Source organism: Felis catus, chromosome C1, assembly GCF_018350175.1.
Source record: "Felis catus isolate Fca126 chromosome C1, F.catus_Fca126_mat1.0, whole genome shotgun sequence".
In the NCBI taxonomy this organism is placed as follows: Eukaryota; Metazoa; Chordata; class Mammalia; order Carnivora; family Felidae; genus Felis; species Felis catus.
Genome location: NC_058375.1, coordinates 218,107,809 through 218,121,237, shown reverse-complemented (window position 1 = coordinate 218,121,237; position 13,429 = coordinate 218,107,809). Strand labels below are relative to the sequence as shown.

General features: G+C 49.2%; 1 protein-coding gene across 7 annotated transcripts in view; it reads left to right on the top strand.

The window, feature by feature from the left end:
- The first annotated feature begins 428 nt into the window (after positions 1–428).
- COL6A3 (collagen type VI alpha 3 chain) overlaps positions 429–13,429 on the top strand; it is an 80,746-nt gene continuing 67,745 nt past the window's right edge. The window contains exon 1 of one of the 7 annotated variants that reach the window (XM_019838939.3): positions 429–663. The gene's annotated coding sequence lies outside the window, so the exon portion shown is untranslated. The remainder of the gene's footprint in view (positions 664–13,429) is intronic. The other 6 variants (XM_023259855.2, XM_023259856.2, XM_023259857.2 and 3 more) reach the window with 6 other exon arrangements.

Here is a 13,429-nt window from a genome sequence, read left to right as displayed (position 1 = left end):
GATTCAGAAACTTCAAGGAGAAACGGGAGGGCGTGGTGAGGGTGGAGGGGGGAGATTGCATTTCCTGTTTGCCTTCCAGATGGTGTTGGAAAACACTTCAGGAAAACCATGGATACCCACGGAAAGAAAAAAAAAATTCCAAAACTCATTCTCTTTGCCACCAGGGGCCCAGCCCTAAAGGTGACGAGTACAAGAGGTGGATTTCTTTTCAAGAGGCGGCGTTTGCGGGAGTCCAGCTAGAGGCTTGTAGGGTGAAGACCGCGTTGGGAGGGCAACATCAGCCTGCAGCAGGGGCCAGAAGCAACAGAGCTCAGAGAGTCTGGTTTTCATTTACAGTTGGGTCAGGCCCCGCGGTGGGGAGGGGGAGAGGAGGGGTCGGGAGGAGGGGAGGGGAGGAGGAGGGGGAGGAGGAGGAGCTGGAGAGAGCCCTGACTGTATCCCTGGATCGGGTCCAGTTCGAAGCTCAGTCTTCCACTGAGGGCCGCTGAGTTCTCCTGCACTCCAGCCTCCAGCGAGGACCCGGAGGGCTTTTTCCTCCGCCGCCCGGAGCCCCTCTCCGGCAGAAAGGAGAGCAGACACAGTGAGCGGGAGAAACATGCGTCAGGTTCGACCATAAGTGAACGCGGGAGCCCAGGGACACACACGTCTTCAGGTTCGCTCAGGGTGAGTGCGATTGCCCCTCTGCTTTCCCGAGTCTGCGGGCAAGAAGGAAATGCTTTAAACCGGGGATCGTCTCCAGGAGGCTCTCCTCTTCGCTTGAGTCCGTTTTCTGGGCGCCTTCTCCGTCTCTGGAAGATTCTGCTGAGTTGCCTTTCTGGCTTGGTGGCCCCTGGGTTTCTCCAGCTTGGGTAGGGCCGCCGCTTGCCCGCGAGCTCTGGGCTGCCGTCGGGTGGCGCCGCGGGCTTTCTCTGCCTGTCCCTCGCCACCCCCACCCCCCCCCAACTGTGGTGGTGCCGGGCTCGCTGCCGTCTGTTTTTGACGGCACTCGGTGGGGACCTGCTCTGTTTTTTTCCTTCTTTATTTAATTAATTAATTATTTATCTGTAGCATGAAATTTATCGTCAGATCGGTTTCCATACAGCACCCAGTGCTCTGTGAGCAGACGTGTCTTGGCTAGAGGATTCAAGAGCTACCTGTTGAGCAGCTCTCTGGGGAGATTCTCTCTGAATTCTCCCAGCTGGGGGTGTCGGGGGTGGGGGGGGGGGCTTTCCGCCCGGGGCCTGGCGTGGGCGGGGGCTGGTGGAGCACATCTGTGGCCTTCGGGGGTGACGTTGGTGCCCAGGCTCGGGGCGAGTCAAGAGTTCCCCAGCCGGTGCCGCCGGGCCGACCTCTTTTGAGGAACCTGAGGTCACTATTGCAGTCTTTACCCTTGGGGGTTGCAGAGAGGAGCTGCCGAGGTCGAGGTCGGAGGAGGAGAAAGCATTTGGTGTCTGGGCTGCGTGCCCACTGGATAAGGCAGGCCTCCGGGGGCCGTGGGCCCGGCCCGTGGTGCCCACATGTGCTGCGGGTGCCAGACTGGGACGCCCAGAGGCCTGTTCCCTGGCCGGGAGGGCGGGACGTGGGTCCTCGCTCGCCCACGATGGAAAGTGTCTCCTGAGAGCTGCCAGCCAGCTTTGGGGACCTGTTTCAAGAGCCTGGTGTGTTCGAAAGTGGGCCGGGGTTGAAGCATGGGTGGGGTCCCTGGGCAGGCCCAGGGGAATACTGGGTCTGGGGTGGGGGGAGTGTAGAACAAAAAACAGCCGCTCACAGCCTAGCCCCAGGAGCAAACTTAGAGGCTGGTCCGGACACCCAGACTGGCCTGAGTGTAGGGCTGTGTCCTGCACCCAGAGGGAGCACAGAGGTGCTGACCCGTGCCCGCCCCTCCTTGCCCTGCACACAGCTATCCCCACACGACAGCTGTAGGATCCGAGAGCCGCAAAGGTGCTCGGAGCTCATGTGGGCACATTTTTCCCCTGCCTGGGATCCCCCAACCTCCCAGGACATCCATTCTTAATAGTTGCGAAGCCTGAACAGAAATGGCTTCAAAAACCAAACATTCTTTGTTCCTAACCAGCGTTCTATTGGAAAGCAGTTAGCTGTTGGACAGTGTACCAGAACTTCTGAGTTCTTTGCTGGGCGAAAGGTAATGGCAGAGATTCTTGGTTGGAAGCCACTGAGGTGTGGCCCGCTGGTTTTAAAGATGCAGAATCAGGGGCGGGGGCCCTGAGGTGCCAAATTATTGCTTGCAGAGGCCATGGAGCCAGTACATGGTTGAGATGGCGGGTAAAAGCATCACCATTTCAGGAAAGCAGATGTCCGAGCAATGGAGGATCCCAAACTCACTTAACATCTGAACTGGAACGGGCTCTTTGATTTGTTTTCCCCAGAGGATAGTGTCCTTCTGTCCTGTTCTGTTCTAAGTAATGGGACAATGGGTTTAGGCCCCCTAAGGCTCTCCCAGCCCAGCGGAGGGAGAAGGAGGTGCTAGGAGCTGGCAGGGACGTTGGCCGTACGACCTGAGAGCCTGAGGAGGCCTTCTTCATTCAGGCCACCTCTGGGGCTGGGGCCCAGAGGGGTGGGAACTGTATTTTACTTGGTTCTTAATGTGGGCTCGTTGCTGAGGGTGAAGGCACAGGGATGGGGAGGTGAGGGGCTTTTGTAGGAACTCTACGTATAGGAATGGCCGTGTGATCTTGACCGTCTATGTGGAGGCAAGGGATTGTATTGCCGTGAGGCTGAGTTTTCTCTTTCCCTACTCCAGCAGGGAGATGGCCATTAAGAAGACACTGGGTGGAGAGCAAGACCTGGGAGGGGGTGGCACACAGCAAGGTGGGGAGGGGTGGTCGTCCTGCTTTTTTCTTAGGGGGGAATTGGAGGGTGTGGCCGCCCCACCCTCCAGGGCCAGGGAAACCTCTAGATGGTTAGCCTGTGGCCCAGGCTCTTCCATTTCCTGGGAGGAAGTGTGCCCCTCTCCACCATGCCGTGGCTGTCCGCTGATGGCCTGTATGGCAAATGTCCAAACGAGGGGTCGTAAGGACCTGTTTGATACCAAATCTTTCTGAACAGAAAGGTCTTTTCTTTCTGCACCTCCCTTTATAACAAAGTGTTTAGCATTCATACATTTGACTCTGTCCTCAGGAGCCCCTTTTGTCCTTTTTTGTTGCTTAGAACCTAACACGTCACTGGTGATAAAGCAGGAGGAAACATCTCTAATCAATGATCAGTGATTGATTCCTACGAGGCTCCCCCTCCGACCGTAGTTTGGGGTTAGGAGGCCACAGAGGCCACCGCTGTATGCCAGCTTGAAACCAGTCTTCTGTCCCTTTTGAGAGTCGGAGAGGGTTCCCGCCCTGGGAGCTTGCTCAGCGTGTTTGGACAACCGGATGAAGTATGGTCCCTCCCAGCGGCCTGTACCACCCGCCACTGTTATGTGAAATTCCACATTTAGGGTTTAAAAGTCACCGACAAGCCACAAATTCTGCCCTGTGAGACCGTCTCGCAAGGCGTGCTGATGGCCTCAGCCCACACTTGTGTTTGACCATTGGTTTTGTCACTGTTCTCTTTGGAACAACCTGGGGATCTGTTATCTTTTGGAGAAGAATCCCAGGCTGTTTCCCCATCTGAGTGGGACACGGTGAGGCAGTCCCTTAGGGTTTATGTGCCACGGCTGCGTAAACATCCACTGCCGGAGGCGTGACCTGACATTAAAAAAAAAAAAAATCCTATTAGTAGCTCTAGCCGAGGAAACGAAAGCCTTACTTAATTCAAATTTTAAAGCAGGGAAGCATCAAAAAGTTCCTGTACATTCAGACAGCTTTGAGCAAGACAAGGACGGTTCTCTTCATTCCCCACACTTCCAGACATGGCTTCTGTCTTTCCAGTGTGAAAATTCTGGAAGGTTCTATGCTTTAAAGAAAAGATGCTCTTGGCTCTCTCTGCAGCATGGGCAATGGCCCCTGACACCTCACACTCAGCACACACTGTGTCCTGATTGACAAAGGGGGGGTCTCTTCATGATGTTAATCTTTGGAAGCACAGTTTTTAACACCTTCTGGTCTCCTGGGTCTGTTCTGGGAGAAAGACGAAATTCTGGCTTAGCACATTCACCCGGGTGTAGCCTTTCCTGAAAATGCAGTGTGGTTTTCTTTCCTCTAGAGGGCGGTGTATCTTTCCGAGCCCCAGAAAAATCTCGCAAGGGGTGGGAGTCCTTCAGGGTGGGGTTTCTGGGTTTGCAAGGGTTGATAGACATCTCAACAGGGTTCATGGGTAACTTTACACTGTTTAAACACGTGTATTTTTAAATGTGCCCGTAATACCTGAAGTAGATATAAATTTAGAATTTTATTTTATTTTTTTTTTTCTGTGCTCAGGTATTGAAGTGAGATTATGCGTTGAAAAGAGGCATTCTGTACTCTAAAATAATCTCATTACAAGGGCACTAACCATATAAGAACTTACAAAGGAAACATTTTACCCACATCTCCTAAGAAAAGTTTAAATTAACAGTAAGTTGTTTCAGAACCCAAGTGAATTTGCATGTTCATGCCTTAATGTGTCCACATAGAATTTTTGAACGTAAAACAGGCAGTAATAATGTTAAGGTAGTAAACTGATCCAGTAACTCTCAGACTTCTCATTATCCGCCCTTTGCTGCTTCCCCCCAAAGGGTGACTTGTCTGAACATATTTTAAAAAATGCACACAGACTACGATAATTATGAACGTCCCATTTTAAATCTTGGTTAATAAAAAAAAAAAACATATATTATTGACTCTCAGACTTCTCGTTTGCCGAGCTATCCACTGTTAGGATCCCGAAGGACAGGATCCCAGCTCCGAGAGGAGGACCCTAACCTTGTACTCTGTCCATGTGTTCTCCTATTCATTCAAGCTGGATAAGCCTTGCTGTACTCATGGCATGGAGCTTTGGGGTTGAGGGAGGGCACAAGGGTGACTGAGACATAGACCCTGCCCTCTGGTTGGCAAATATGTGATTGCCATTGGGCTATTTTAAATATCATAAAATTGGGCCTCTGGGTGGCTCAGCAGGTTAAGCACCCGACTTCGGCTCAGGTCATGATCGCACAGTCCATGAGTTCGAGCCCCGAGTCGGGCTCTGTGCCGACAGCTCAGAGCCTGGAGCCTGGAGCCTGCTTCAGATTCTGTGTCTCCTTCTCTCTCTGTCCCTCCCCCGCTCGCACTCTGTCTCTCTTGAAAATAAAATAAAAACATAAAAAAATTAAAAAATAAATAAATATCAAAAAATTACCACCTTGGTGGATACTTCCTCCACACCCTTGATATTTCAGATGAAGGAATGGGGCACAGAGAGGTGAATTACTGGTCTGAGGTCACAGTGCTAATAGTAGAGTGAAATCAGAATTTCTGGGCGCCCCTGCCCACGGTGATGCACGCCCGTCAGCAGGTGTCCGGGACCAGGAATATCCAGGGAGTAAAAGTTGTTAGAGAATATTCTAGAACATCATGTGAAGAAAGGCACTTCTTCCCATTGACCCGTCTTCCGTGGAGTAGCATATTATCACAAGTTTAGTTGGCAGAGGGGTAATTGTTACTTAAAAAAAAATCTGGAAAGAAAAAGGAGAGGAGAAAAGTAAGACAAACATGGAAAGTCCTGCCAAACCCTTTCCCAAAGGCAAATTATTAATCTTTTGGAGGGGTCTGGCTGCGTCTAGCAGAGCATAATCCCTGCCGTCCTCCTGAATTCGAAGACTCAGGAAATAACCAGGAAACATTTGCGGGTTAACAGCGGCCAGGGGAAAGCACAGTAGGAAATGGTTCGGTAACATTTCCCCAGCGTGTGCTGTACATTTAGTTTTCATGGACCCAGAGCATCGAGAGTTGGCCGCTGGACGGAAGAGCCCCCCGGGTGAGTTTAATTTGAAAATTAAAAATCGAACAACAGCTGGAGATGACTCAGGTCTCAAGGGAAGCCATTCCAGGAAACTGGTTTTTCTCTTCTGGAATCTTCATCAGTTGATTCAGCAGCCGGGGGCCAGCCGCCAGAGCAAGCGCCAGCTCAGCTGAGGCCCACAGATTGCCCAGTGTGTCCCTGGGGGACTCTGTGTTTCTCGTGGGGGCAGCAGGATCCCCGTCACTGGTCCCGCCCAGGGAAACAGGAGAGGAAATAGTCTCCGAACCTTGTCTGTCAGAGCATCAGCAGTTAGCCTTATTTTACGCCTAAGATAAGTGAGCCCGGAGAGATCAGCTGATCATTACTGATAGAGAGGAAAGGAAGTAGGAGTTTTCCAGGCTCTTACACTAAATCTGGTGTTGAGGATGTCCTATCAGACGTCTCCGCTTAAGGTTTTAAAAAGTCCGTTCTAAGTGACTTTCTCTTCTAGACTTGATCGTGAGTCGGAGTAGAAAACAATGTTGAACTTTTCCTTTCAATCTGAGAGCGCTTTAGCCACTTCGAATAACCCAGCAACGGAACGCCATGGGTTTGGAGAGGCCAGTAGCCCCAAGAGTCCGTGGCCAAGAAGGGAAGAGGCGGATGGAACCCGGCACCACGCTTCACGGGGCTGGAATGAGATGGGTGTTTGCGCAATTTCTTCTGAAGCAATTTCTAAGGCATTCTCTTCCTTAATGTTAAATCCAACCTAGTCTCTGCTCAACGTTTATAATTAGCAGTATAAATGGAGAAGTCTCGTCTGGCTGCCTTCTATGTTTGCATGGTGGTGCCTAGCTCTCCCATCTACAGCAGATGTAGAACCTTCTGCTTCACGGTTATTGCCTTGGACCCTAGGAATATGTCTTCAAATACATTTCCAAGTATCTGGCACCTAATCTGAAGGATCTTCAAGCTGCCTTTAGGGGGGGAAGGACGCGAACCCTGACGGCGCTCAGCACATGCTTGCACGTGACCTCCATGAGGGAGGAGGCTGCTTGCAAGGGGATGTCCAAACCCCCTCCCGCTTCCTTTCTTGCTCTGTTTAGAATTCTTTAAATATTTTTTCAAATTTATTTTTGAGAGACAGAGAACGAGTGGGGGAGGGGCAGAGAGAGAGGGAGACACAGAGTCTGAAGCAGGCTCCAGGCTCCGAGCTGTCAGCACAGAGCCCGACGCGGGCCTCGAACCCGTGAACCATGAGATCGTGACCTGGAGCCGAAGCTGGTCGCCCAGCTGACTGAGCCACCCAGGCGCCCCTGTCTTGCTCTGTTTAAACACAGGAGCCGCGGAACGGGTATCGTTTTACTTGATTTTGCCAGGAGGGACCAAACATCAAAGATCTTGAGTTGGCTCTTCAGCGTCTGGCAAGGACACTGTGGGTGGCAGTGAGGCCAGGCCAAAACACATAATCAGAAGAGTTAAAATTTTGCTATCACAGGAAACATGTTCAGAGCCTGGGTCAACCAGATAATTGTTTGCAGACGTGGATGCGTGGCTGATAATTCTCTTCTCTGGTGCATTTTCATAGAATGGAAAGAAGAGGTTTAAGAGGTTGTAAAATCAACAGTGAAAAAAAAACCACCTCCTGAGTTAGAGGGGCCTTCTTAGTGTTCTCCAAATCGCTTGAGGATCCCCCAAAGTTCTTTCAAATGGCAGGCATATAGTAAATTCTATCCTCTTCCTTCTCTGGGAACCTAATGAATCCTTTCAGTTTTCTCCCTGGGGACAAGGATGGGGACTCCTTTCCCAGGATTCAGGCAAGAAGGGAAGGGGAGTAAGGGAAAGAGAGAGAACCAGGGTGGCAGCCAGCTCAAGGTCCCTGGGGTTTCCTGAAGTGTGAGTCACAGCAGATAGGACGCACTCCCGCCCCCGCGTCCTACACTGCTGTAGCTCCCCTGTGAAACGGGACACCAGGAGTTAACAGAAGTCCTAGGACTCGGTAGGAGCACCAGCCTGATTTTAAAAAGCGGTAGTCGGAGAGGACGGAATAAATGCCCTCAAAATGGAGCCTCTGGAACTCTGGAAGTATTTAAGCCTTTGTTTCAAAATGATTTCCTTGTGTGCATGTGTGTGTCTCTTTCTTAAAAAATCTTTCCAGACATGGAAAATGAAACAGCTTTTGAGTAGACTTAATGAAAACTAATTTCACGGGGTTGCTAAATAGCTCGGGAGAGTCTTTGGAGTATGACCGAATACGATTGCAAGTTGGAGGTCCGGGGAAAGCAATCTTTGTAATAAGAGCTATCTTTTTAAGTTTCAAATGGGCAGCTACACAAAGGAAAAAGGCACCTGGAATCCTTTTCAGAATGAGGCGGAGTGAAAAAAGGAATTACTAATGCTCAGTAGAAAGATGAGAGTGAAAACTTAATGAAATTCTATTATTGAATCTGTTGCCCTTTGGACACAGACTCTATGACCCAAAGGAGCACCTCACTCCACCCAACCCAAGGGGCTCAAGCAGCCGGTTGGGACTTTTTTTCATATTTAAAAGAATGGCAACAGTCAAATGGATTCTGTCGACACAGAATCTGTTACAGAGAAGTCTATTTTTGACCCCAAAGGGATGGGGAGTTTCCTTGAGATCTGGGCCAGGCCTGGCTCAGTCTCTCCGGGTTTCCTGGGATCCTTTCCTTGGGCTTTGCAAATGCGGACTTTGGTTAGGATTCTGGGTCTATCTTGTTGTATCCATGTGGCCTTGGGCACATCGCTTTGCCTCGCCTGGTTTTAGTTTCCCAGCTATAAAATGGGGTCAGGGTAGGGGGGAAGCAGCCACTGGGCCATTGGGAGGAGGGCATGAAATCCTACCGTGAGACAGACGCACAGTAAACCTTACTTGTGCTCTCTTGTCTCCATTTCCTGGGGGGGTGGGGAGAGGCTGGCGCAGAGGGGGGTGGGTAATGAGGGCGTGGCTGCCTCCTTCCCCCTCTTTGAAATGAGCAAGCGCGGTGATCACCGGGGGAGACGACGTTTGATGTCTTTCAAAAACTTCAGTTTTAAAAATCGGGACTCCATGGCATGATAAATAGAATAGATTCAATTGCAAACGAAAATATTAACAAATATTCAACAGCTGGGCCAGGAACACTTGAGCCACGAGACTGGCTCCCAAGCGTGATGGCAAGAAAAAGTTTTCCCACCTGGGAATTCAGCTCAGCCAAGCCACGTGAGCTCATCGGTCACGAGCAGAGCTTGGATCACTCCTTATGGTGGCACAAGCATCGTCTCCAGAGTGGGAAGAGCTTTTCCCTTCTGTCCTCGCTGCCCTCCTCTCCCCTCCCTTCCCTTCCCTTCCCTTCCCTTCCCTTCCCTTCCCTTCCCTTCCCTTCGTAACTGGGCACATTTTGGAAAAGAGAATTCCTATGCGCTGTACTTTGTGTCTCAATTGGGTAGCACTTTGTTTAGGGGGCTTCTTACCCTTAAAGATTAATATCTTGGAAATAAACATTTTTGCATGTCACTTTCAACCAACTTAAAATTCCTTTTCCTTAGAGAACGGGTTAAGTAAGTAATGCCTCCGGAAGATATTACAGATTTCATTCCATTTCCATTTAGATGTTACGAGCTTTATCAAAGATGAGAAAATTATATTTTAGAATTTCTCAGTAGAGGGCCCACTCAAATGTTTACCCTATGAGAGGACTGGTGGATTCCAAGAAGTCAGATGTGAGGCCCTGTGAGATACAGAGATGGTTAAAATGCCATTAGCAAACTTCTGTCCACACAACGCATCCCATGGGTCCAGGTTGCCTGCAGGGGCCTGTGGCTCACCCGTCCAGCACCCAGCAGTGGGTGGGCAGATCTTTGTCTCAACGTCCTGTTTTTCTCGGCATGCATTACACAGTCTAGTGCTTTCCAACGAGGCCCTGTGATATTCTCTCGCTCTAATTCTTGAACAGAAGTACTCCTTAGAATGTTGCGTCTTGTGCATGGATCAAATCTTTCAAACCATTGAGCTGGACTCCCCAGAAGATTTGCATCAAAATTGTTTGTGGAAACGGTACTGCTTACACTTTAGGGGGGAGGTAGAATGGATGCTTTTAGAGTCACACACGAATGTGGATCCTACATGTGCACAGATTGGGTTTTGTACACATTTGTGGGAGGTTGACAGACCCGTGGATCCCGTATTTAAAAAAAAGTTCTCAACCAATTGTAATATTACAGGGTTTTTTTTTTTTTTTTTGAAAAGACTTTATATTTTTGGAAAGAATCCAGTAAAATTTAAATAGTGTGGACAATTTTCCCACAAAACAGTTTTCTAGTAGGATGTTTACTGCTGATAAGAAATTCCAGTGTTTGCTGTAATCAGGAGACTCACGAATAGCATGTGTACAATGTACTTTTACATTGTTCTAAAGCGTGTATTCTCAATTTATTGAGAACACACATACACAAATGACAGACATTGCGTTTACTTCCTCCCCCTGCCCCCAAAACTCAGGAATAGGCCTAGCAGAGTGTGGGGGAGGGAAAGTATGGCTGGATGGAAAGATCTGGAAGATTCCCAGGGTGGAGCATGGGCTTGAGGGATCTCTAGAGCGCGGAGGCGGTGATGCTGGGGCTGTGTTAGAGGGTCATCCTCAGTAGAGAAAACAGACCGACCAGCCAAGCAGTGCCTGTGGGGACTGTCCTGAGCACCAGCCAGGACTCAACTAGGACTTGGGGACATCGTGGAACCAAAGCACTGGGCACTGGGGACTGCCCTTCTCGGTTGTATCAATCCGTGTCTAACGTGTGTTCACCGTTTCAAGCCAAGGTGGTTGGGCTGTGCCTTTGAAATGTTGCCATTCTCACCACTCGCTGTCACCTTCTTGTAAGAGAGAAAGATGTCCTCTTGATGACTGGCCTTCCGATCATCGTTAGAACATGTCCTTGGCAGCTGATATATTTCCAAGAGAAAGCTGGATCGACAGGCGGTTCTATTTTAGCTGCCGAGAATGTCTTCAGGCTCTCAGAATTGGAGTCACAGGGTGGTCTCGTCACAGGTGATACTTTCTGTTGACTTTCCTTGGAAGTGCAAAGGCACAGTGGATCTTGGAATCTCCTCTCTTGTTTATGGTTTTATCTTTCTCGAGTCCTCCAACTTTTGGCAGGCTGGCCTAGGGCCCACGCTCTGTGTCTTGCTGTTCCTTCCAGCTGGGCCACAAGATTCGGACTCCAGCTCCTCCCTCTGGGCCTGACCCCTGGCCGGCACGACCGTGGGCCTGAGCTCTGGTTTTCTTCGTGCCCCCTGCACCCACGTGCCTAGGTGGCAGACTGCATAAGGGGCTGTCTCTTTGTTCCCCTTGGCCCTCGATGCCGTCTCGCTGAGCAGTTCAGCCGGACGTTGGTCCTCTGCCAAGGCCGCATCACTCATCAGTCAGACTTCCCTCTGCTATCGTGCGTTGTGTTGTTCTGTACGACAGCATTGACAATACCAGACCGTCCTTAACGTTGGCTTCATTAGCAATGTGGGGAAGGCGGAGCTCCTGCCTTGCACAGCGGACAGCTGTGAAGAGAATCTCTGGGCCCATGGAGTGCCTAGGGGCAAGAGGAAGGTCACGCTAGAAAGGTCAAGCAGGTGCCAAAGCTTAGGGCTTAGGTGGAGCTGATTTCATAGCTCAGCTGGGACTTAGGGCAGAGATAATTTTCGCACCAGGTCGCAGTGTTACATCAGATTTTTTTTTTTTTTTTAAGTTTAGAGAGAGACAGAGTGTAAGCTGGGGAGAGGGGTAGAGGGAGAGAGAGAATGCCAAGCAGGCTCCATGCTTAGCACAGAGCCGGATGTGGGGCTCAATCCCACGAACTGTGAGATCATGCCCTGGGCCGAAACAAGAGTCAGATGCTTAACCGACTGAGCCACCCAGGAGCCCCTGTTACCTGTTTCTAATAGTTGGCTGTGTCCCGGAAGTGGAGTCTCGCGGTATGTGTCTTTTTGGAACTGGCTCGTTTCATTTATCCTAGCATCCTCAGGGTTCATCCACGTTGTAGGGATATGATAGGATTCCCTTCTTTTTAAAGGATGCATGAGATTTCATTGTATGCGTACATCGTCTTTATCCGTATCCATTCATCCATCGATGGGCATTCATGTTGTTTCCACCGCTTGGCTATTGTGACTCGGCTATTGTGACTCGTGCTGCAGTGAATTGGGGTGTTGATGTATTTCTTTGCAATCCTGTTTCATTTATTTTGGCTATATGCCCAGAAGTGAGATTGCTAGTTTATACAGGAATTCTATTTTTGATTTTTTGAGGAACCTCCATGTAGTTTTCTCTAGTGGCTGCATTGTTTTACGTTCCCACCAACAGGGCACAAAGGTTCCAGTTTTTCTGCCTCCTCATCGATAATTATCGTTTACTATTTTTTTTTCATAGCCGTCATTCTAATGGGTGTGAGGTGATAGCTCATCGTGGTTTTGATTCATTTGCATTTCTCTGGTGATTAATGATGTTGAGTATCTTTTCATATGCTTAACGGCCATTTGTGTATCTTCTTTGGAGAAATGTCTGTTCAAGCCCTTTTCCCATTTTTATTTATTTTTATTTTATTTATTTATTTTTATTTATTTTTTTGAGAGAGAGAGCGCGCGCGCACACACACGTGCGCACATGAGTGGGGGAGGGGCAGAGGGAGAGACGGATTCTTAAGCAGGTTCCATGCTCAGTGCAGAGCCTGACGTGGGGCTGGATCCCACGACCCTGGGATTGTGGCCGTAGCCGAAATCAAGAGTCAAGACGCTCAACCTGCAGAGCCACCGAGGCGCCCCTGGCCCTCTTCCCATTTTTAAGTCAGATTATTTTGTTGTTGTTGAGTTGTGGGAGTTCTTTATATATTCTGGATTTGAACCCTCATCAGATATATGGTTTGTGAATATTTTCTCCCATTCTGCAGATTGCCCCTTTCACCCTGTTGGTAGTTTCCTCTGCCGCACGGAAGTTTTATACATTTGCTACGATCCCATTGGTCTGTTCTTGCTTTTGTAGCCTGTGCTGTTGGTGTCATATCCGAGAAATCATTGCCAAATCCACCATCATGCGGACTTTTCTGTTTTCTTCTAGGAGTTTTATAGTTTCAGGTCTTACATTTCGATCTCTGACCCCATTTTGAGTTCATTTTTGTGAGTATTATAAGGGAAGCGTCTAATTTTGTTCTTTTGCATGTGGAGATGCACTTTTCGCAGCACCATTTGTTGAAGAGACTATTCTTTCTTACTGTGTCGCCTGAATACCCTTATGAAGGATCATTTGGCCATATAAGTGAGGTGAGGGTTACTTCTGGCATCTCTGTTTTATTCTATCGGCCTACATGCCTGTATTTATTCTATTACCATACTGTTGTGATTACCGTAGCTTTGTAATATGTTTTGAAATCAGGAAACGTGAAACCTCCAGCTATATTTTTCTTTCTTAATTTCTCAAGATCACTGTGGCTCTCTGGCTCTTTGGAACTTCCAAATGATTTTAGGATGTTTCCCCCTGGATTTCTACAAAAAAGGCCATTGGAATTTTGACAGAGGAGGGTGCCTTCTGGTTTGGGGTGAGGAGAGGGTTTTGTTTGC